The sequence below is a fragment of the Canis lupus genome, chromosome 9, assembly GCF_048164855.1.
Source record: "Canis lupus baileyi chromosome 9, mCanLup2.hap1, whole genome shotgun sequence".
NCBI lineage: Eukaryota > Metazoa > Chordata > Mammalia > Carnivora > Canidae > Canis > Canis lupus.
The window spans coordinates 60,036,593-60,063,235 of record NC_132846.1 but is presented as its reverse complement, the minus strand read 5'-3'; positions in this window follow the sequence as shown (position 1 = coordinate 60,063,235).

Here is a 26,643-nt window from a genome sequence, read left to right as displayed (position 1 = left end):
TGGCCCCCTCAGTGCCCATTACCCAGTAACCCCATCCCCCTGCCCCCCTCCCCTTCCACTGCCCCTTGTTCATTTCTCAGAGTTAGGAGTCTCTCATGGTTTGTCACCCTCTCTGATATTTCCCACTCATTTTATCTCCTTTCCCCTATAATCCCTTTCACTATTTTTTATATTCCCCGAAAGAATGAGACCATACAATGTTTGCCCTCCGATTGACTTACTTCACTCAGCATAATACTCTCCAATTCCATCCACTTGAAGCAAATGGTGGATATTCGTGGTTTCTAATGGCTGAGTAATATTCCATCATATATATAGACCACAGCTTCTTTATCCATTCATCTTTCAATGGACACTGAGGCTCCTTCCACAGTTTGGCTATTGTGGACATTGCTGCTATAAACATTGGGGATGAAGGTGTCTCAGTCTTTCATAGTATCTGTATGTTTGGGATAAATCCCCAGCAGTGCAATTCGTCTTATGAGGACATAGCAAGAAGATGACTATTTACAAAGCTGGAAGTAGACCCTTGGGCTCTCATCAGACAACTCTGTAAGCACTTTGATGTTGGATTTCACACTCTCTAGAACTGTGAGAAATAAATTTCTATGTGGCAATAATATTTTACATTCATTAAATATAGGCAATAGAGATACAAATGTCATATTATGTCACATCTAAAAATGTCACATCTAAAAAAATAAAATAAATGTTACAACCCATCCATTCTGTGACATTCTATTATAGCAGATAAACAGGTATCCATAATGAGTTGCCTCTTAAATATGATTTTAAAATCAGACCAAACAATATGGTATATAGTGTGTATTTATTGATGCATGTGTGCACACATGTATAATACAAACATATATGAAAGGATACAGGACAAATTAGATTTGTGTTTGCCAGGTCAGAGAGAAGAAACAACTAGGGAAGATAATCATTTAAATTTAAGTGTAAAAATAAAATTTGATTTTAAGAATTTCAAGGGAGAAATAAAACCTTATGGTTTGCCAATAGGAGCTCTATAGTTTTAGTCAAATGTTTAAGATAACAACCTTATGGTTTTATAGAATTTTGTTGTGTCAGGCAAATAAATACTTGCTGAATCTATTTTATAACATTAGAAGACCATTTTTCAAAAGATACATCATTATTGTGAAAATTAATCCGAAGCATTTCCCAAAACTCTTTTAAAATTTTAGTTCTGAGGTAATAAATTTGTAGCTCCTAGTTTTTCTTTTTTAAAAAATCCATAGGTGATTTGTGATGCTTTTAGTGGGGATGAATGCAGCAGATCAGGTCTACTATGTTCTGGATTTGATATTAAGAACATTTATCTTAAAGGTAACCTTTTGTCTGTTTATCCAATGAACTGCTAATCTGAGAAAAATCTGATTAGCTTTATCCAGAGTTAGATTCAATTTAGTGGAGACAACCTTTGCTTGCTAACTGAGTAGGCAGGATTGTTTTGGTCTTTTTATACATATCTCATTTCAAAGGTTCTTTATAGGTTCAGGGACAAATTTAATCACTTTAATGCAGTTGATCTTAACATTAATGGCGGGAGTGGCCAGAGCCTCTGTTGTAGAATAGGTCATATTCTCTTATACAATATTTATTTCACTACTCATCAGCGCTTCTTGCCTGTCATATGTTTGGACAATATGAATAATGGCAAAACCATTGCAATCCTGCAACAAAACATAGACAACAGGGGAAATAAGCATGCATAGAGTTGCTTTAAAATACGTGAAATGAGACTGGAGACAAATCAGGCAGATATGAATAACTTTCTAAAGATTAGTTATTTTTTCTCAAGGGAAAACAAACAAACAAACAACCCAAATCTCACTTCGGCATGAAAACCAATCTTTCTATTTGTCAGGAACATGGAGAGGAGTTGTAGGCATCTTTTCGACATTCGTTTTAGGAACTCAGTTCCATCTTTGACAGACTAATTGCTTGTTCACTGAAAAGAAATCCCAACAACAGATAATGATCCCTGTTAGTTAAACAATCCCTCTTCTGGTAATGTCATCTCTGCTGGTGTTGGAAGGGGCTCCTGAAAAATGCTTTGCACTTAAAAGGTACTTTCTCTCTGATGGAAATATCGATTTATCCCCCAAGTCTCCATTAAAAAATAGCAAAATAAATACATATTAAAAGACCTTTAAGGAGTAGCTACATTTTTCCTATCTATGCAACTAGTCAGCTTCGGATCCTTGGCTGCTTTATGTATATTCTCCACTTTAACTATACATCGTTAGACATCAGGCTACCAGTACAATCACAGAGATGTTTTTCTTGGGTTGTTTGCAACCTGTTTGGGAATTTTTGCTTGTTGAAGGTTATAAAACAAATGAACAAACAAACAGGAGCAAAAAGTTAACTTGTCAGAGATCATGAGTTAAACAAGTCATCTATGTGGTTCCTGATACTTCCTTATGTTTATTGTAAAGGAAATCTTCCCCTCACTCTGTATAAGGGCGGTCATAACTTCAGTGACTAGTTAAAGTAAATATGTTCTGTTCTGTGGTCCAATTTCATAGGGTCACATTTTAAGTGTCAGTCATCACATATGAAAACATCTAGAAAGAGGGCAATCGGGAAGGCGAAGAATTCAGAATGCATGTAGTCTTTGGATCTCTTGAAGGATCTTGGCGAAGTTATGGTGAGGGGGATGGTAGACCGAGAGGAGGAAGAGGTTTGTTGGCTTCATATAAGCGAGAAGTGATAATGTACATGAAGAGATGCCATCTGTGCTGTTCCTGTTAGCAGAGCCAGCACCAACAGATGAACGTTACAGAGAAGGGATCTTTACGTCAATGCAAGAAAGAACTTCCTTGCAGTTTAAAGATGTAATTGCTGATTAGATAAAAACTCAGTGTTCCTCATATTATTTATGAAGCTAAGACAGGATGCTTCCATGCACTGGAAGATCAAACTTTTTACATTCATTTTTGAGTTTTGACATCCGACTTCTCTTTCTTGTGTCAGATCCCAAGTCAGGCACTGTGAAGTAGTCTTTGATGTAATCTCCACAACAGTTTCCTTAAAGAAGGGAAGTTTTGTGAATTGATGAGTAAAGAAATATGCAGCCTTTCTCAGAGATCCAGTGGAAATGATGACATCATGCTGATTTAAATTAATTTCTTCAACTAATAGCTTATTTAAATTAATTTCTTTAATTAATAGCCCCTAGAGGGGCTATTCCTGGCAGCCAAATTGGTATTGACACGTGATCCTAAGTGACAACAATTTCAGTCAATTTCAGGACTTTGGTTGCTACATACATACATTCACAGGAGGAAAAACTGGATAGCTATATGTAAAGAGGCTTCTGCAAAAAGTGATGCTTGGTTATGAGTTAGATAATTGTTTTACAGGAATAAAACCTCCATTATACTTGTCAGGTTTTCCTTTCATGATCAATATTACCAGCTGCTTTTTCTTTCATTAGTTCATATGGTTTATAATTTCCTGAACAAGTGCATGTAAGTGCTAAATGTTGTTGGCACAGCAGATAAAATAATTGAAAAAAAATCTTCTACCATAAACAATCTATTATAATGTGTGTTGGGAGTAACAGGTAATAAATTAAGTAAAAACATACAGGTATGAGGTGGTTTCTGACTGTAAGAGGTGCTATGAAGAAAATGCAATAAAATAATAAAAGAAGTAATGTCATCAGCTGTGTTTGCTGATGTGGAGTAAGAGGGGATCTAACTCTGGAAAGGTGGATTAGCCAGGGTTTTCTAGGTAAAACTGATAGGACGTGTGTGTGTGTGTGTGTTTATCTGTGTGTGTATCACAATGAAAAAACATTCTAGTTGTCACTTCTTTAGCCTTTAGAATGACTAAAAGACTAGCAACATTAAGTTTTTGTAGAGGATGTTGAGCAATTCTTACAAATTGTAGAGGATGTTGGAATTCTTACAAATTGTTGGTAAGGCACAATCACTTTAGAAAAAAGTTTGGCAGCTTCCTATAGAGTTAAATACACAGTTACCAGATGATTCATCATCTCTAGTCCCAGATATTTACCCCAAAGAAATAAAAACATATACCTATACTTGGACTTTTTTTTTTCACTATACTTGGACTTTTAACTAGATTTCCACTGTAGCTTTATGCAAAATAGCACAAAACTGGAAACAACCTACTACTGATCAATAGGAGAATGGGTATACGGATTTCTATTTGTTTACAGCAATGGAATTCTACTGAACAATAAAAAGGAATCAGCTTTCAATATAGGTAAAGCATGAATGACTGTCATAAACATTATATCAAGTGAAAGAAATCTGTACATTGGTATAAACGAGTATATACAACATGTGCTGGGCAGGTTTTTTTAAGTTTTTTATACATGTTCAAGAACCAGCAAATGAATCTATATTGAGAATTACCAGAATAGCAGTAGTCTAATGAAAGGGCTGGAGATGGAATAGAAGGGGTCTTGAAGGGTATAATAAAAATAGTTGATAGCTCGATTAGAATGAGTTTAAACATTGATGGGACACCTTCAAATCATACCCCCATATTTGTTCAATTCTACTGAAGGTAAATCGGACCTCAGTTTTAAAGGTCCATGTGTAGATGTGAATGAAAGCTAAAAGAGTTAGAGTCTAGCTCAGCAGTCTAGACAAGAGATGGTGGTAGTTTGGAGGAGGATGTTAGGATGGGAGCTGGGGAACAGATCAGTCAGGGATGAAGTTTGAAGGTGAAGCAGACTGGAATCGCTGATGGATTTGGTTACAAGGGGTAAGAAATAAAGAGCCTTTGATGATGCTTCTGGGATTGTGGTAAAGGCAACAAGGTGGCGGCATTTATCCTTCAGAGACTGGAGACTAGAAAAGCCACAATGTTGTAGAGCGGGTGTGGGTGGTAAGTCATGCATGGTGTGCAGGATGCTGTTTTGACCATGTTAAGTTTGCGATAGTTTTTTGGATATACAAGCAGAGAGCAGGCAAGTGCTTACGTAGACCAGTCAGGTCTTTGATAAAGAGGTCAGTGCTGGATGTATGAGGTCAGTGCTGGATGTATGCATTTGGAGTCCTTAGCACTGAGATTGTGTTTAAGGTCATGGAACTTGGAGATTAGGAGTTTTCAGGAATGTGTTCTATAATCACATGTTTGTTTCCTTTGTAAGGCTAGACCGGAATTCTCTGAAGGTAGAAATAGCATTTCACTCTCCTTTCTAATTTTTTAAAATATTTTATTTATTTTATTAATGAAAGACAGACAGAGAGAGAGAGAGAGAGAGAGAGAGGCAGAGACACAGGCAGAGGGAGAAGCAGGCTCCATGCAGGGAGCCCTATGTGTTACTCAATCCCGGGTCTCCAGGATCATGCCCTGGGCTGAAGGTGGCACTAAACTGCTGAGCCACCCGGCCTGCCCTCCTTTCTAAGTTTTACTTCAGAGTATCTTACAAAGGGAAAGTACTCGCTAAATGTTTAATGTAATGACAAGTAAATGAGTACATTTAAAAATAGTTTTTTCCCTTGAATCGGGCAAAAAGACATCAAAAGTAAAATAATTAACTGGTAAGGCATCAAACAAAAAAATGAATCTGAGTTTGCAAAATATTTGCCGATATTTTCAGATGATCTATGAGAATAACATGTCTACTAACTTTATTGCAATATATAAAAGGCTATGATGATTGTGATGGTTTGGGTTCAGGCTATGCCATTTGAAAAGTATGACTTTGAGCAAATTGCTTAATGACATAGTTTTCTCCTCTTCAAAATTGGGCCATCATTATATGCATAATGTAGGATAATTGTGCAGATCAAAGGAAATGCATAGTATAAAGCCCTGGATAAGTGGTCATGAGAAATGAAACTGAAATGAAAATGCTGGTCATTATCAATATATTTCTTTTGTTATTTATTATCACAATGGAATATCCAATGTCACATTTGTATGAGACGTTACTGTCACAGCAATCTTGTTAAAGCATTAGCCCGAAAATGACTACCAGGGATCCTTGAATTTTAATTTGCTCTATCAGATGGAAAAGTCCAGAAAGCATGCATCTGAAATGGAAGAATTTAGCGTAACTTATGAGAACCTGATTAGGAGCTATTTCCAAAAGGCGGTCCTTCTGTAAGTCTCCACAAAAACATTACCTAGAGGGTTATCTACCTGTCAAGCTGGCCTTGGCTTGTGTGTGCCAAGCACAAACAGATTGCATTCTCCTTGCAGTGGGCCTTAAAAGGATTTCGCTTGACCTGATTCTTAGCTGAAAGCACAAGGGTAGTAGGCCCTATATCAGGAGAATGCCATCAGCCGCCAGGATCTGTTTCTGCCAAAGTGGAAGATGGATGGAGCCGGAAAGCTGCTGTGCCTGACTGCACTGGGGAGTGGTCAGCAAAGGCAGTCTCCGCCAGAACTCCAGGCATGAATCCATGATCCAGTATTGAGTCACTTCCCCAGTCCAGGTGGTAGACAGCTCTGCGTTTGTACAGCTGGGTCAGATCTGAGGCATGGGAGTAACATCACAAGGATGGAGAGTATCATGGGATAGGCCATAAACATAGATGCCAAAGCAGCTGCTGCTGGCTGGTGTGACAACCACATTGCACAACTCTGGGACTCCTGGAAGCACAGTGGTTGGTGACAATCTCCTCTAGAGCTTATAGGATCCTTTGTACTTACCAAAGCTCTTTCAGTTACACACAGTGGGGCCAAGTAGAAACACACTGGATCCATGTGAGCAGATCTGAATTTGAGTTCTTTCTCTATGCTTCTTATCCTTGTGACCTTTGTAAAGCCCTTACTTTCCTTGTCCTGTTTGGTTTTTCATAGTAGAATTGGCAGAGATTATTACTTATTTGTTAGAAGTAATTTGAATTTATGCGATCCAAATTATAGAGTGTCGGGCATGCGGTCCGGCACACGTTAGGTATTCAGAATCAGTTAACCTCATTCGGCTTACCCTTGCTTTGGTCTAAGACAAAGCCACCTGATAAAAATCTACCATCAACCACTTTAAATTTTCAAACCAACTACCATCAAGCTTTAAATTTTCTCACAGTCACATTAAAAAAAAAAGTAAAAAGAAATAGATAAAATTCATCTTAATTATGCGTCTTAACACATAAATGGATAATATAAGTGATTGGTATATAATTTAGTGAAATATTTTCCATTTTTGTTTGTATTTAAATTAATTAAATGAAATAAAAAGAAAAATTCAGTTCCTCAGCCTAATGCACCACATCTTAAGTGCTCAGTGGCCTCATGTGGCTGTGGTATCTGACAGCGGGAGGGTCTAGAAAGGCATCAGTTGTGAGGAAGCAATGGATGGATGTCAACAGAATAAAGTTAGAGTGGCTACAACTCACTAGCCAGTAAAGGAAAAACAAAATGGCTTTGTCAAAAATGGTGTTGAATCTGGTACCTAGAGTTTAGGGTTATAGCTTTTGTAGAATAGGAAAGCAGGAGTGATTTAGAGAGATGGATGAGTTGGAGATAAGAAAAATCAATTGTGTCCATGCTGGAGTTGAGACATTACCAAAAGACTCTGTAGAAAGTGCCCAGAAAGTTGGATGGACATGTTCGCAGAGAATTTTGGCATTCTTTTCAGCACAGGTGTGGATGTCAAGGATATGGATGAGCTCTCCCAGAAGGGGAAGAGTCAGAGCGAGGAATATGTAATGGGAACTGAAGACCTCTGATTTGCCAGTATTTTGATGGTGGAAGGAAAAAGAGCAAAGCCCAAAGGGGTATGAGAAGACAGAAAAGTAGGAGAACCAAGTGAATGCAATGGCGCAGAAGCTAAAAGTTAAGTGATTTTCTAAGAAGCAGAAATGGTGTGAAATGGTGCGTCTGCTCCTGGAGAGAGATGGGGGAGGAGAAGGAGAACCAGCTCCCCACTGGCTGCCACCGCCTCAAGCCCAGCTGCACCTACTATTTCTGCCCACACCCCGTGTCACACCCCAGCATCATCTCCATCAGCATCTTTTTGGCTCTAACAGTTTCATTCACCAACAAGAAGAACAACCCCATCATTTTTCCTCCTGCTTGTCTTGCACGTAGTTTAGGTGATTTGGTGATTTCATTTGACTTGTTCTTTTTTTTAATTATTTTTTTATTGGAGTTCAATTTGCCAGCATATAGCATAACACCCAGTGCTCATCCCGCCAAGTGCTCCCCTCAGTGCCCATCACCCAATCACCCTAAACCCCACCCACCTCCCCTTCCACTACCCCTTGTTTCCCAGAGTTAAATGTCTCTCATGTTCTGTCACCCTCACTGATATTTTCACTCTCTTTCTTTCCTTTCCCTTTATTCCCTTTCACTAATTTTTATATTCCCCAAATGAATGAGACCATATAATGTTTGTCCTTTACTGATTGACTTATTTCACTCAGCATAATACCCTCCAGATCCCTCCACATCGAAGCAAATGGTGGGTATTTGTTGCTTCTATTGGCTGAGTAATATTCCATCGTATACATAGACCACATCTTCTTTACCCATTCATCTTTCGATGGACACCGAGGCTCCTTCCACAGTTTGGCTATTGTGGACATTGCTGCTATAAACATTGGGGTACAGGTGTCCCGGCGTTTCACTGCATCTGTATCTTTGGGGTAAATCCCCAGCAGTTCAATTGCTGGGTCGTAGGGCAGATCTATTTTTAACTCTTTGAGGAACCTCCACACAGTTTTCCAGAGTGGCTGCACCAGTTCACATTCCCACCAACAGTGCAGGAGGGTTCCCTTTTCTCCACATCCTCTCCAACATTTGTTGTTTCCTGCCTTGTTAATTTTCCCCATTCTCACTGGTGTGAGGTGGTATCTCATTGTGGTTTTCATTTGTATTTCCCTGATGGCCAGTGATGCGGAGCATTTTCTCATGTGCTTGTTGGCCATGTCTATGTCTTCTTTGGTGAAATTTCTGTTCATGTCTTTTGTCCATTTCATGATTGGATTGTTTGTTTCTTTGCTGTTTAGTTTACTAAGTTCTTTATAGACCTTGGATACTAGCCCTTTATCTGATAGGTCATTTGCAAATACATTCTCTCATTCTGGTAGGCTGTCTTTTAGTTTTGTTGACTATTAATTTTGTTGTGCAGAAACTTTTTATCTTGATTAAGTCCCAATAGTTCATTTTTGCTTTCGTTTCTCTTGCCTTCATAGATGTATCTTGCAAGAAGTTGCTGTGGCCAAGTTCAAAAAGGGTGTTGCCTGTGTTCTCCTCTAGGATTTTGATGGAATCTTGTCTCACATTTAGATCTTTCATCCATTTTGAGTTTATCTTTGTGTATGGTGTAAGAGAATGGTCCAGTTTCATTCTTCTGCATGTGGCTGTCCAATTTTCCCAGCACCATTTATTGAAGAGACTGTCCTTTTTCTAGTGGATAGTCTTTCCTGCTTTGTCGAATATTAGTTGACCATAGAGTTCAGGGTCCACTTCTGGATTCTCTATTCTGCTCCATTGATCTATGTGTCTGTTTTTGTGCCAGTGCCACACTGTCTTGATGACCACAGCTTTGTAGTACAACCTGAAATCTGGCATTGTGATGCCCCCAGCTATGGTTTTCTTTTTTAATATTCCCCTGGCTATTCGGGGTCTTTTCTGATTCCACACAAATCCTAAGATGATTTGTTCCAACTCTCTGAAGGAAGTCCATAGTATTTTGATAGAGATTGCATTGGACATGTAAATTGCCCTGGGTAGCATAGACATTTTCTCAACATTCTTGCAATCCATGAACATGGAATATTTTTCCATCTCATTGTGTCTTCCTCAATTTCTTTCAATGGGGTTCTGTAGTTTTTAGGGTATAGATCCTTTACCTCTTTGGTTAGGTTTATTCCTAGGTATCTTATGCTTTTTGGGTGCAATTGTAAATGGGATTAACTCCTTAACTTCTCTTTCTTCAGTCTCATTGTTAGTGTGTAGAAATGCCACTGACCTCTGGGCATTGATTTTGTATCCTGCCACATTGCCGAATTGTTGTATGAGTTTTAGCAATCTTGGGGTGGAGTCTTTTGGGTTTTCTATGTACAGTATCATGTCATCTGCAAAGAGGGAGAGTTTGACTTCTTCTTTGTCAATTTGAATGCCTTTTATTTCTTTTTGTTGTCTGATTGCTGAGGCTAGGACTTCTAGTACTATGTTGAATAGCAGTGATGAGAGTGGACATCCCTGTCTTGTTCCTGATCTTAGGGGAAAGGCTCCCTGTGCTTCCCCATTGAGAATGATATTTGCTGTGGGCTTTTCGTAGATGGCTTTTAAGATGCTGAGGAATGTTTCCTCTTTCCCTTCACTCTGAAGAGTTTCATCTATTAGGTTTGTATTTACTCAGCAATTCCTTCCCGGTGCTCAGCACTGGGGAACAGAAAGGAGCAAGGTCCTTCCTTCTCTAAGAGGTTAATGTTGCTTTACAGGAGGTGGTCTGATGCAAAACTGCCTGTTGATACTAACTTCAGATCGGTGTTTGTAAAGGAAGTAACTTTGCTTTCCTTACCCCTGGAAGGGGCTCTTCTGTTAAGGGACTTGCCTGGAGGAGTAGGTGGTGCTCTGTGTTTCTCTAAAGTGTCCCAGTGCCTTGTGCTTGGTGTTACAACCAACACATCCAGGCTTGTGGTCTATGCATGCTTATTGATACTAGCTTTTAAATCAAGCGATGATATTTCCTTCCACTACGATATTTTAAAATAAATATATTTTTAATTTTACAATGTGGACTGATTTTAGGGATGCCTGGGTGGCTCAGTGGTTGAGCATCTGCCTTCAGTTCAGGGCGTGATCCTAGGGGTCCTGGGATTGAGTTCCTCACTGCTCTCCCCGCAGGGAGCTTACTTCTCCTCCTGCCTGTATCTCTACTTCTCTCTCTGTGTCTCTAATGAATAAGTAAATTTTAAAAATCTTAAAAAAATAAAAATAAATAAAAATGTGAACTGATTTTTAAAAATCAGATGTGTAACATTTTTGGCAATTTATGATAATGACCCCAAAGCATATATGTCTAATGTTTGGAAAGCCCTGGTTTAGAGAATGTGAGAATATGTATCATCAGTATCCATGAAGTTTCTTGACATAGACTCTAATTTCTCCAGACAAATGTACAGAGAGGATACAACTAAATGATACAGGCATATATATATACATATACATATATATACATATAAATGTATATATACATATACATATACATATAAATATATATAATATATATTTATATATTTATATATTATATATATTTATAGTCTGGAAAGCAACATCCATGTGAGTAACTATGAAGTGCCTGGGATTGTACCATCCTTGCAGGCAAGCAAGTTAGTCTCCCACAGTTTTGTGGTTGAATGGAAGACAGGTAATTATTCAACAAGTCAGAGTGCAAGTATTTTATTTATTTATTTATTTGTTTATTTGACAAAAAGAGAGATCAAGCAGGGGGAGGGGCAGAGGGTGAGAGAGAGAGAATCTCAAGCAGACTCCCTGCTGAATCTGGAGCCAACCCAGCTTCATCTCAGGACCCTGAGATCACAACCTGAGTCAGAACCAAGAGTTGGAGGCTTAACCCACTCCAGGTACCCCAGGGCTCTAGGATTTTTCGTTGGTTTTGCAAACCCTATTTCCACTGGGGAATGTGAAGTGGAACCACACGGTGACCTGCACAGACAGTGGGTTGCATCTTAAGAAAGGAGCCTTTAGTTTAGGGAAACTTAATCATTTGTAATGGACAGAGAGAGTGTTTCCCCATTTCTTCAGTGATACCCTGTCTTCATGAAACTGGATTTCAGCAGACTTATTATTTGTTCACAGGGAGACACCATCTCTGTCCTCACAAGCAAATATTCATGAGTTGGTAGCACAGAAAAAAGGGCAATAGGCACCTTGCCTCACAAGACACACAACAGTATGACAGCTGCCGGGAGAACCATCCCTCAACAGCCACTGTCTTAATATGTGGTGAGGAAACACAGTAAGGGGTCATTTTGTTTATTGTTATATGTGGCATGTTGTAAATTGTTAACCTATTAGTTCACAAGCTGAAAGCCATTTTACAGCTTTTTCTTTTTGGGGAAGGACTATTTATATTTATAGAAACCAGTTATTAATTAGACTCAAAATGAGCTCTTGAGTTGAAATAACTTGAACAACCAGCGATCTTGGAAGCACATGCACCCATGGCCATGCATGGACTATGGCAACTTACTGGGGAGAAGACTTGCCTATTTCCTGACAGTCACTTGGAAAAAGCACAATTGTAAATACGACGGGTTTCAGGGTAAAATACTACATATATGAATATGATATTTTAGGGATCTATTATATACTGTAATAACACTTGTTATGTTTTGGCAGAGGTGTGAGTTTTGCAATTATGCTAAAATTTTACAATGTAAGGAAGTCTTCAGCCAAGCACTGTATCAAAAGATTCTGCTAATTACCTCTGGTAGGTGTTTTTTTTTTTTTTTTTTTTTTTAATATATGTTACATATGCCACATGTGTTTGGGAAGGCAGTTTCTCTTTGATTAATGGCAAAACCTCAGAATTTTTTTATTGATAAATTTCACATTGTTGAATATCTGTATTATAAGCTAGAATCCTGTTTCATAATACAAAATTCATTAAAGTCTGCATTTTCAGGCAAAACTGAATATATTTTTAAAAACAGAAATTGTTGGGTAGACAAAATACAGAGTGACTAATTTGGAAGAAATGCAATGACTATAATACCTTCTATGTGAGTTTACTTTCTCCAACACTCAACAAGGTCTTTAGAGGCTAGTTTTGGGGAAAACTATTTGTTTATCAAAACCCAGTATGAAGGATATATTTAGCTAAGACTGTGGCTGACTGTGAATGGGTATAAGTTCTTTTTTCAAAATAATCCTCTTGTATAACTACAAGAATGGACAACACCACTAGAGTGGACATTCATAATAGATTATGACATTACAATGGATTGTGAATGGATGTAAGTTCTTTTTCAAGGTAGTTCTCGTGTGCCCCTAGAACAGACAATAATTCATCATTGGAGAAATGAAATTATCCTCTAATGTGGGAGTATGAATCTTAGCAGACCTCAGCTCATCAGAGATGATACAGTTTGAGAACTTAAATCTTGTATTTTTAAACTTAAAAAAATGACCTTACCTCTAATTTTACGTAAGTATTTAATTGGGGTGCTGTATACATTCTGCTAAGATTTGATACCATCTTTAAAAATTTTCTCCCGAAATCAGTATTATACTAGATGTTAACTAACTGAATTTAAATAAAAACATAAAACATTTAAACAATTATCTTTTTAATTATCGGGTCTACCTTTTCCTGTACTTCTCCTTTAGCCACATAATATTTCCATCATTTTACTCTCCTGAATGTCTGTCTTCTTGTACATTTTTCCCCAGGCTCTGATAAGAACATGAAACATACATATAGGGATGCCTGGGTGGCTCAGCGGTTGAGCATCTACCTTCAGCTCAGGGCGTGATCCTGGATCCAGGATTGAGTCCGGCATCAGGCTCCCCATGGGGAACCTACTTCTCCCTCTGCCTGTGTCTTTGCCTCTCTCTCTGTGTCTCTCATGAATAAATAAATAAAATCTTAAAACAAAATTTTAAAAAAGGAAACATACACATGAAGGTCAGATCATGATTTTACAAAAAGTCACCATACAACAAATTTATTATATTTTACTTTTCTTATTTTTTTCAGAAATCCCTTCAATTTTACATGCGTATTTCTAATTCTTTGCCTTTAATGGACATAAAAACATTCTCTGGCATGGACACACCATAATTTATTGTTGCATTGCCTTAGTAAAGAACATGTATTTTGTTTCCGGATTTTTGAGGCAGAGACAGAAGCAGGCTCCATGCAGGGAGCCTGATGTGGGACTCGATCCTGGGTCTCCAGGATCACACCCTGGACTGCAGGCGGCGCTAAACCGCTGCGCCACCAGGGCTACCGTTTCCAGATTTTTTTGGTCATGATCAACAATGGTATGATAAACTTCCTTGTACATATGTACTTATGTACTGGTACTTTTATTTCTATGACTAGATTTCTAGGGTGAAGTATCTTTACATTAAAAAAATAATAATACATGTTGCTAGGTTGCTTTCCAAAAAAGTGTCATTTCCTACAACAATGAGCACCAGTAACATCTTCTCTTTACTCCTATCAACTATAGGTTTTTTTGATTTTTGTAAGACTGAGTTTTATAGAGAGGAGAACCAAATACCCAGGAAAGAATTCATTACTTCTCATTACTAAGAGAGATTTCTCATTCTTATAATTATTATCGTTAGCCTGAACACCAGTAATTACAACGACAGCAATCTACATGTTAATTGTATCAAATAATACTAGGTGGAGCCTCGTGGAACTGCCTATATTCAGTCATTTTTTTCGCTTAAAGAATGGCAATTTTGTATAGTTCAAACTAACATTTTTATGATATTTTCCAGGATTTACATGGCTATTGCAGAATCTTAATAGTGATTATAATTAGATTCGTAGGGCATGTGCTCTGTGTCAGATACACCGCTCAGTACATTTTCTAATTTGTTCTTTATGACAATTCATTGAACCTCTTCAAGGACACACCTATGTACTTACCAGTTTGATGGCAGATGGCATCCAGGTCAAGGGTTGGTATCCTTTTCTCCCTACGGTAATTCCATTCCTGAGTTCAGTCTTGCTCCCATCATTCTTTGTTCTCCCTTCTCCTTTGTTCTTTGCCTAGCCATAAAAATGATCCTCCAGTAATACTTTTATAAAAAGATACACTTGGTCCTTTTCTTCCCCCATGTGCCAGCATTCCCGAAGTCAATATATGATGGTAATCCATGTGCATTTGGAGGGAAGAAGAGCTTAGCTGCTGATTCTGATACCATCAAACTTCAAATCTGAAAACCACTCCCCAGGACTTTACCTATTGTTGAAGTTTCCTCTAGGAACTATTAAAAGGGTGGATGAATATCACTAGCTACTTTCTATTGAGACTACTCTCAAAGGTAATGAGTGATATCAGCTAGGCAGCAACATATAATCAAGGCAGATTTTAGGAATTCATATTTAAACACAAATTAAGGAAAGCAAATAAATGTCAAACTAATGGCATGTGAATAAATAAAACTGTCATGGGTTAGTAGAAATAACTGAAAAGCAGTGATAACATTATAATCAGGATGTCAACAGAGATAAATGCCATTTATACAGGTGAGAGGAAGCAAGATGACACATGGCAAAAATATTCAAGTGCCTAAATGTCACTTGGTAGTGAGTGCTTTTTGACATCTTTACCTAGGATGAGGGCTAAAATTCTGTTCAAAGCATTTTATGAAAATCTAAAATAACATGGATATATTTTCTCTTGTGCTCCAACTTCCCTGTATATTCATCATTTCTTTTCAAGGGGTTTGTATTTTCTAATGGACTAGGGAAACTGCAGTCCATTCTTTATTTACTCCTCATAGCAAAAGTTACATAGCACTGATTAAAAATGTTGATTACTTGAGGCACACAGTGGACCTTGGAGGAAGAAGGAAGTGAGTATTCTAGTGCAACCTGTGCATACTAACAACCTGGCATCGCTACAGATTACCATTGTGCTAAGAGCAGTACAGGATAGTGGATAGAAATCCAGTCCCTTGGTTGAGATTACCTGGGTCCATATCCCCTTCACTGGTGGTATGATCTTGAGCAGTTATTCCACTTTGCTTTATTTCTCCCACTTACAAAAGAGCGTTAACAATAGTATCTCGTTCAGAGGCTCACGGTGAGGTGTAAAGCAGTTAAATATCAAGACTTAGAATGATGTTCGGTGCTCAGTAAAAACTCAATAAATTCATTGTTATAACTCTTTTTGATTGTCAGTATTATTTAATTTTTAAATAATAGAAACTCAGAATTTGCCAATACACCAATATCCTCAGCCTCGATGAAATTTGAAGTAGTGATAAAAAGAACAGAGCTTTGAGCAGACAGACTTGGGCTTAAATTCTGGCTCCCACGGCTATCCCAGCTCTGGGATCTTATGATAGCCAGTTGTTTCATAAGAGTCTCAGCAGGAAGGAGAAGGTCCACACAGTCTACACACTAAGAATTGAGGAAGGTTAGATTAAAAAAAAGAAGAAGAACACTTGTACAGACAGTGTTAGGGTCAGCCAAGCAGAGATGGTGACCCAGATGAAGGGACAAAGGGAAGAAATGGTCACTGGATCTTGGGGGCTGGAGTAGAGGCCTGAAAGGACTGCTAGCAAAAGCACTGACAATGCTCTAGTTTATCAGAACTTTACTCTCTTCCCCAGGCTTCCCACTGGGGAATCCAGTCAGAAGCCAGAGGACAAGGAAGCCCCTTGTTAAAGTATATAAACCCTCCTCCCAGAACAGAACAGAGATAGGTAGAGAGTTGACCTAAGAGGACAGACCCCTCAGTGTATTGTTTAACTTCTAATCTGCACTTACTCTCTGAGCTCCATAAGCTGCCCCAAACCTTGAATATTGTCCTAATGATGACTTCAAGGCTGGCTCTAGCATTAAACCAGGATGCTCACTCCAGGCTCTAATATTCTATGAATCCCCTAAAGAGGAATGGATTATGAGGGCTTGAAATCTGAGAAAACCAAATTCAAACAAAGCTTTAATATTATAAGCAAGTAATGGCATATGTGGTTAAAACTGTTTTCTCAAAATACATTCCAACGGATGTAAAATGCCATGTAAAATACAAACACGTAAGAAAGCAACAAATAAAGCAAAGGGCAAAGGCATCAATCAAAACATTAGGGGTCAAGTTAGTTTGAAAAATTCTGGGTTTGATAAAGTAGTTTCTTTCGTGAAGAATTCCTCAGATCCCTTTAATATACTAATGTCATAAATCTCCAAGATGGTTAAATAGACTTAGATCTCCATGTGTAATTTCTCTTGAAATGTAAATTGTTTTTTTCCACACAAACATGCAATTTTATAAAAAAAAAAGATATACTTTGTGCATTTGGAATAGAACACAGCATCATCTTGCATCTTGTAACTTTGAATATCTACAAAATAAAGCATACTATATAAAATGTAGTCACATTCTTGCACTATTTGGCAAGCAGTTCTCTTTACCAAGCTTCCATGGTCCACAACTCAATATTGCCACATTTTGTTAGAGCCATCTTGCCAACATAATTGTATAACACAGGCACAAAGAGTTAAGTAATAGTATTTTAGTTCTAACTTCTAGGCCCAGGAGAGAACTATTAGGACACTTGCGAATGGAAAAGAAAAAACGATTACAAAAGAAATCTGAAGAGTCAAGCAGAAACAAAAGGTGATTATTTTTCACAGAAAAAAAAAAAAAAAAAAGAAAAGAAAAAAAAAAAGTGAAGTTGTATCTCCACAGCAGCATAACTATCTGAGAGATAGTAGGGCGGAGAGGTATTTTCCATTTGTGGGTAACATTCGCTTTTTCAGTTAGTTAATTCATTGTGAAAAGTTGGGAGGAGTGCCTATACAAGCCAGGATTGCTCCAAACACTGGGAACTCACTAGCGAGAAGTCATTAGACATCATTTCTGTCCTCAGAGACCTTGAATTGCATGGGGTGAGTTGGGGTGGCAGGATGATAGACACTGTATGCAGCATAGTCTCTAATGTGGGGCAGACAGCACTGAGGAAAATTGAGTTGAGTGAGGGATTGAATAACCCTGGGCTTGGGAAGTCTCCTTGGGTGGGGTCCTCAGAAGAGGCCTCTCTAGGAAAGTCATATTCAAGCAGAGGCCTCACTTAAATGAGAGACTGTGTGAATACGGGGGAAAGGAAGCATGTTGGAAACTGAGGTAAGGGTCCCCAAGACGTGAGGTAGGGACCTTCCCAGGGTACTCAAGAAACAAGAGGGGGCCAGAAGAATGTTTGTTTTCAATGAAATTCCACCAGTATAACACTGATTTAAATAAGAATACTTTGACAGGAACTGATTTTCTGTGCTATTCCCATCCATGGGTATTGTCCTTCCCAGTCCTTATACACGCTGCCCATTTTGCCTCAAACATCTTCTCCAATATCCATTTGTAGCATAACACCTTTCAAAAGGCTTCAAATTGCCAACTACTGTTTATATTATATTGATTATTTTTAGTTCAGTCTATGAGTCTGGTGCTCAGACATGGTCTTTGACCTTTTCCAGAGATTCTGTAGTTTCATTAGCGATTAGAGCTAGAATCTTATTCCTTTCCCTCCAAATGATGGATGTAGTAGATTTTCACGTCGATTCCAATTCATCACCCCTTCTTAGACACAAGACTGGACCATGTAACTTTGAGGTAGTTTCCCAGGACTGCCCCTTGGACTCTGCGCTCAACCAAGTGACTTTCTTTGGCAAAAGGGCTATTAGCCAATGTGACACAAGCAGAGGCTTGAATAATTTTTGCATGAATTGGCTTGCCTTCTCACTCTTATGTTTTGATCATGACACTATGTCTGGGCTAACCTTCTGGAGATAGGAGTACAGAGGATGGATAACATGTGACATGGGTTGAGTTACCCAGGCCTTCCCAACCAAGACCAACCTGGATCAGTCAACTGCTAGTCCACCCTCTTCATTTAAGTGAGCCCAGCCAAGGTCAACAGAACCCCCTAGATGGCCAGACACATGGAAATAAAGATATATTGTTCTAGACCACAGAGATTTTGTGGTTGGTCATTAAACAGTGATATCTTGATGATAGGTACCTGACACTATGAACTATGGAAAATAGATGTTTGTTCATGCCATTTATTTATTTGGTAAAAGAACATGTGCAAAAAAAAAAAAAAAAAAAAAAAAAAAAAAAAAAAAAAAAAGAACATGTGCATATGAGCAGAGGGAGGGGCAGAGGAAGAAGGAACAAGAGAGAATCCTAACCAGGCTGAGCCTTGACACGGGGCTTGATCTCATGATTCTGAGGTCATGACCTGCGCTGATATCAAGAGTCAGATGTTTGACTGATAAGCCCCCTCATTTTTTTTTTCATGCCATTTAATACTAAAATATATCGGAGTGCAATGTCCCAAACAACACTGGGATTTTGTAGGCTTTAAATAGGAAACAGTTTTGTTATTTTAGCTGCTGGGGATCACCTCTTTGTTTTGTGACCATCCTCAGCCTAATTGAATACAGCATAATAATTTATTTATTTATAGCACACACTTGCGGCCTCTGTCTTCTAGAGAACAGTCTCAGGCTCAAAGATGAGGATAAAAGGACTCCTACTGTCATGAACCTGTATAAAAAGCCATCATATCTTTGGAAGCTACTTAATTATTCAGTATGTTTTGAGCATTTTAGTGTCCGGAATAAAATGTGGAGGATATTGCCCACATATTGTTAATAACCAAGTCAGGAGGTAAGTCTTAGGTATAAAAAAAACATGAAGAGGGAAAACAAATTTAATCATTTCAAACTATAAATATCAAATAAACTGAGGAGTGGGGGGTGTTTCTGGAGTGAAGGAATGCTTTCAATTAGCTTTGTAATTGGATTCATTTTTGAAATCTTAGTAAGATTGCTCCTGAATACGGAATTTCAGTTTTATATACAAATATCTTACATTGTACTTACTCCTGGCAGCTTAAAAAGAACAACCCCTCTACTTTGTAGAAGGAAGCAATGATGGAAATTTGTAGAAGCCAGAAGCAAAGGTTATCCTTTTATTTGGCTGAGTGGTAATTCCCTGTATTAGTTGGCAATTTTCTTCCTCATGGAAAGAGTCATCCCTCAACATTCTAGGAGACCAGTTAAGGAGAGATGTCTGCCCAGCCCAGAAGAAAGGCTTTTTTTTTTTTTTTTTTTTTTTTAAACAATCTCCAGGGCTTTGCCTGGAAAGTGTCTGATCCTCTGCTAACTCTAGGTCTTTGAAGTTGAGAATTTTCTGTGTTTTAAAGGGAATCTAGTTTCATTCTTCAAGGAGATCTCAGTTCAGAGAGGCTGTCATCTGTTCTGTCCCGCCCTGCTTTACAGTCAAATGAAACCAGACTCAAAAAAAAAAAAAAAAAAAAATCATTCCTTTTTCCTCCCACAGGTGCACAGGCATGCCTCTGAGAATCAGATTATTGATGTAAGGCAGGGAAAGTGACTCTAAGTCACTGGAGAATGAATGCCACCCTTCTATCCTGTGATCCTCAAGATCGGGGTAGGGAAAAAAAAAAAAAGCCAAAATGAATGCAGCTGTAAGCCTAGCCCTCTGCAGTTCAGGAGGGGCTCTTCTAAAACTCTGGTTAGTTGGGGTGAAGAGCAATTTCTCTCCCCACATCCAGCTCAGATGCTTGGCTTTCATTTGCATGTGTGGATAGTCTCCTTGGGCTTGGTTCCCTAAACACAAGTAGCCTGGTATTTCTGAGACCAGTTGGCCTCTCCCTAACGGTGTTATGTGCTGTTGTTCATTTTCTATTCAGTCAGTATGGCCAGCGTTTAAGAATGAAGTTTCTGGAACCGCACTTCCCAGGTTTGAATTCTGGCTTTGCTTCCACTGGGCAAATTTGGGGGAGTCATTTTATGTCTCTATACTGTATTTTCTCATCTGTCAAATGAGTAAGGGTGAAAGCACCCATTTCAAAGAGTTGCCATGAGGATTAAAATGAATGTATTTAAAATGACTAAGTACTGGGTCACTGCGATGCAAATGGTGACTTTTACTATAATTAATTTTGACAAATGGTTTTATTGTTGCTATATTTGTGCTCATTTGCTGCCACTAAATGATTAGGTCATGCTAGGTTTTGGAATTTGTTGCTTCAACTCTAAAACAAGATAGTTGTATCATATAAGGTAAGATCCCATCTCTGTCCTTCTAAAATGCACAGGCACGAATGTGCATGTTTTTATACTTCATATTAACAGTTCTGAAGTGTTTATGTAATGTTATAATCCTATGTAATCATCTTTTTCATTACTTAATACAAGATACATTAAGTAGTTCAGTCATTCATTTATATGTATTGAACTTCTATTCTATGTAGGACATTGTACTAGATGCTGGGGATTCAACAATCGAAACAACAAATATCCTTATACTTGTGGCAATTCATTCTAGTATTTTCCTCTTGGCCTGCAGCTGTGTCAACTATTTGACAGAGTACTTAGTAAGAAAATATGGAACTGGGGGCTAGGATCCCAATACTGGCAGTATGTTTAAGTTATTTGTGGGGTAATTTAATATGAAGCATAGTGACATTTTATAGAGATTCCAAAATCCAAAATTTAGAGCCTTAGGTGTCTTATTAAACTGCTAAAAGTTCCCTCCCCCCTGATAGTGGCCACAACATCCATAACTTTTAAACCAGAAGAGCCAAGTTTATGCTTGCCAAGAACACTTTAGGAAATGTGGAATAAATGTATTAAATCAAAAAAACAGAGAACTCCAGGTACAACACGCAAAATGAAGGCCAGTTTGTAGAAAGCCATGTTCAACTTCAGTACACATTTATTATTATATAAAAAATAATCTGTGGGGATTTTAAAGATCGATTCATAAACCTGATTTGAAAATTGCTTATAGTATTGCTGTGTATAAAGTATTGCTGTGTAAAACAGGTTTGGATCTATTTTAATTCTTAGCTGACTGGTTTTGTTTTGTTTTGTTTTGTTTTGTTTTAGGATTAAGAGAGTATGAGGAAGTTATTCTTGAAAAAGCTGAGTATGAAATGACTCTGATCTTTAAGAGGGATGGGGTTAAGCTATATGGTATTGCTGATGTTTGATTGTTTGGGACTTAAAGAACAATTTTATGTAGTTAAAGCTAACATTATGTGCTAATGTTTTGAAAGAAAGTAGTTCAACCTAATGTTTTAAAAGAAAAGTCTACTTAAGTTCTGTAATACTGGAAATATCCTGTATCTGCACTGCTCAATATGATAGCCACTAGCCAACAATGAAATGTGTCTAGGGTAATGGGCGGAGAGCTGAACTTTTAATTCTATTTTATTTCAATTAATTCAAATTTAAATAGTTACAAGTGGTTACCTTATGAGACAGCAACATTTAGAGATATAAATCACGGGCAGCCTCAGTGGCTTAGTGGTTTAGTGCCGCCTTTAGCCCAGGGTGTGATCCCAGAGACCTGGGATCGAGTCCCGTGTCAGGCTTTCTGCATGGAGCCTGCTTCTCCCTCTGCCTGTGTCTCTGCCTCTCTCTTTCCCTGTGTCTCTCTGAATAAATAAATAAAATCTTTAAAAAACAAGATATAAATCAGAGAATTACTAACATCAATATGGAGTAGAAAGTTGTGTCAAGACATTGAATGGAGTCATATATTTCTTATAGCAACCTTGTAAAAAAACCAAACCTACTAATATCCCTATTTTATAGATGAAGAAATTTGAAGTGGAGAAGCAATTTGTCACTTGCTCTGGTTCATCCATATTTGGGAAGGGGTATAGAAATAGCTGACTTTAGGTGAGGAAGCAAATCATTGGAGACAAAGCAAGGAACAATCATGACTAGCAGGAAGGGTGGCACATCCTCATCAGAACTTTTGAGAGATCACTGTTGATGTTTTGTCAAATGATTTTGAAGGAGTAATGGGCAGAGTAGTGACCATCTCCACACCCCTGCAGGATGTCTACATCTTAGTGCCCAGAATCTGTGAATGCTACCTTACATGGTAAAAGGACTTGGCAGAGGCGATTAAGTTAAGGATTTTGAGATGGGGAGGTTATCCATGTGGGCCCAATATAATCATGAGTCCTTATAAGTGGAAGAAAGAGACAGAAGAGAATGAACCAAGAGATGGAAGCATGAGAAAGAAGTGTCCTTGTGTTACTGGCCTTGAAGATGGGGCCACAAGGCAGGGAATGTGGTTGGCCTCTAGAAGCTGGAAAATGCAAAATAATAATAATAATAATAATAATAATAATAATAATAATAATAATAATAAATGGATTCTCTTCCAGAGCCTTCTGGAACCTATTCCTGTCAACACCTTGATTTTCAGCCAGTGAGACCCTTTTTTGACTTTGAACCTCTGGACCTACAAGGTAGTACATTTCTGTGGCTTTAAACCATTAATTTTGAGATAATTGTCACAGCAGCAATAGGCGACTTCTTCTAGTGCAGAGGCAACTAGACTGGAAATGGGAAAATGAGCTATAGTTTGTTCTAATAAAAAAAGTTTAGAGGTATGAGTGGTCTGAAAACAGTGGCAGTGGCAGTGGCAATGGGGAGAAAAGAGTAGATAAAAGATACAGGGAAATCAGAATCAACAGAAATGAAATCAAAAGGCCAGAGTTAGACAAAAGGATGGGCCACATCTCCTTAAGACTTTTCTCCTAAGGAAATGTTCCTTCTGAAAAATCTTTATATGTGGTCACCTAACATGGCACAATATGTGGAGGAGAGAGGAGCTGGGGTTTGGAGACCTCTATGACATCGATTCCTAAAGGTCTTTAAAATCTTAGAGAGCTGCCCTCACTTGGCCCTGCTTACCCCCTCTTGGCTTTATTCTGCATGCCCCATATAAAGCAGCAGCTGCTAGCTGCATCAACATTGCTGTATTATGAAAATTATGGGGGATGTAATTTTTTTACATTACTTGGCAACACGTTTCTGTCCAGGTGTTTGAGAAACTCAGAGCGTAATTATGCCAGAAGAAGAGTAGATGAGAAGTTCAGTCAAGGAAACCAGATTGCTTTTTGTCAAAAGAGTCTGTCAAGACAGAGGGGCTGGTGTGGTGGAGAGATCGTGAGCTTTGTAGAAAATGCTGAATTTGCATACTGATTCCACCACTTAATTGTTCTGAGATATTGTACAAAGAGTTGTTAAACTCCCTGAACCTCATTTTTGTCATTTGTTCACAGGTGGAATCACATCCAGCTGGGGGGGACGGGTGTATGGAAAAAGTGAGTTCATAAATACAATGCATTGGCCTGGAGTAGAGGCTTAGTAAAGGCTGCATACACAAGAAGGACCCGAGTAAAAGTAGCAATTATGTTACTGATCATGGTTTTCAAGAGCATTCCTTTTCTATCTTAAAAAAAAAGAGAATACATTTTATTGATCAAAAATATAAGCAAACAGCACATTTGCAATGGAATAAAACTTCTGATGGGATAGATGGGCATGACATCTAAATCCAGGAGTAATAATTGAGTTGGATTCGTATAGGATGTTGATGGCCAACATAACTTTCAAATCCAGTGTTTCTCCTCTGTTTTCCCTACTAGGGTCGTGCACATGTGGATTCATGATTTTATTGCCTTTTATTGATTTTTTTATTTTATTGACTTTCAGAGACTAATTAATGTATAGTAGAATATAGTGGAAGTCTTTGGAGGAGGGAAATTTTTGTGTAAGATTCAATGAAGGAAGAAGGGCAAAGGGGAAAGAAGGGTAAGGACTTGGGAGGAAAGGGAACAGAAAAGAGAAAGAAGAGATAATGAGGGGGAGAAAGGAAAGAATTTTGGTAGATGTAATAAAGAAGTTTAGATAGGAAGAAAAGTTATAGAACATTGAGAGAAGAGCTGCATGATTATTTACTCTGCCTTTTCACCATGCTTGGCATTAAGTAACACATATAATGTGCTAATTAATTCATCTGCTTATTTATTCATGCACCGGATATTTATTAAGAGTTCCTAGAAGCATGGAATTTAGAAGTGAATAATATGGACTTTATCCTTACTGTTATGGAATTTATAGTAGAAAAGAGCATCATCAGACCAAATCTTAACTTATTTAACCTTCATGACTGCCTAATTTTAAAAATGGTATTATTATTATTATTATTATTATTATTATTATTACTGATTTGTAGACATGGGAACTTAGTTATGGTGAGCTAGTTGGTGACAGACCAGGATTCCAACCCTTGTTTATTTGCCTTCAAGTTAAGTTCTCATTGTTCTCATTGCTGACTGAGAGTCATTGAACCAATGCAGTGTGTGTGTGTGTGTGTGTGTGTGCGTGTGTGTGTATGTGTGTGTGTGCGCATGATTTTGAAAGCTCATCCACTTTTTGAATAATGTGAAGAAGTCATTAAGTTCTTCTCTATGGTACTTGGAATACTGGCTGTCATTTTATTTTATTTTATTTTATTTTATTTTATTTTATTTTATTTAGAGAGAAAGAGAGAGAAGAATGGGGGGAAGGACAGATAGAGAGGGAGGAGAAGACTTCCCACTAAGCAGGGAGCCTGTTGCTGTGGGGCTTGATTCCAGGACCCTGGGATCTTGACCTGAGCAGAAGACAGATGCTTTACTGACTAAGCCATCTGACTGTTGCACCCTGGCTGTCATTTTTACTCCTCTTAAGAAAAGAAATATCACAAAGAGGTAAGCTGGTATTAGAGATTTGGCACTGCACGTAGTAGGCACTCAGTAAATATATGTTTAATTACATGGTTAGTATATGCAGTTAAATACATAATATAATCAAATATATAATCAATAATTAACCTATAATGATATAGTGTAATACAGTAATACATAATAATGTATAATACAAATACACAATGGTAATATGTAATTATATAACAAATATAGTACACTCCTCAAACCCAAATATATACCCACCTTTCTATACAATCTACACCCATAAGATACTATAATTTATTACACAAATACTCAGGGAGCACATACTCTGCACTAGCCACTACACTGGGTGAAAGTAACATAAACATTAAAAGGCCAAGAACCTGAACTCTACTAGCTTTGCAAAGGATGGGTGACCAGACATGAAAAAGATGATGAGAGACCAATTTGTAAATTGCTAATTTTAATGCAGTATGATATCAAGGAATCCTAAGGAATACAAGGGGATTAGTACCACAGAACTAGTTATGTTAGGGAAGGGATAACAGAATAGCCAACCACTGAACCCAGGAGGGCAGAATATTCATTGTGTCTGGCAGTCAGCCTTATGGAGGAGAGACAGTTAGAGAGGGAAACTGAATCCTGGTTTGAAGAAGCTTGCATGCAGATTTCATTTTTTAGTATCTGCAGTGAGTGCCCCTCAGATGCTTTATATGATGGAATGGCAAGGACAATCCATATACCACTGGTCACTTCCAATCAGATATAGTAGGTTGAGGACATGTCCTTAGCTTCTCTCCTGAAACCCCATTCACCCAATTGAAATAATAATAATAATAATAATAATAATAATAATAATAATAATAAATCATTTTTAAGAAGGAATAAATACACCAGGTCAACAAGGCTGGTAAGGGACCATCAGTTACAATATTTGAGGCACTGGAAAGCAGATGTACCTGTAGTAACTGCCCCAACAGAGGACATTTATCTGACCACCTGTCCAACAGTGGGAAAGCCATGGGCTTCAGGACTAAGCTTCCCCACAACACTGATATTGAGAATATAGTTAGAACAAAACCAGAAGAATTACTTACATGCTTGATCAGGAAGGCATTAGGATCTTGGGCTCTTTCCCAATGCCTCCTCCATTGTTGCAGAAAGCTGGATTTTTATCCCCTGGTTTCGGGCTGGGGTACTTCAAATACAGCTGTGTGTGGGACATGATACTAAGTAAAGGGAATTTAAATGAAAGGCTCATACAGACTTGATGACATAAAGTCTCCCATACTAACATTGTAGAGCACAATCATCAAGATTTATGGCATACAGTCAAGAAAATAGAAAAGTCATCACATATATGGCAGGCTTAAGAGAAAGACCTAAGGGTCT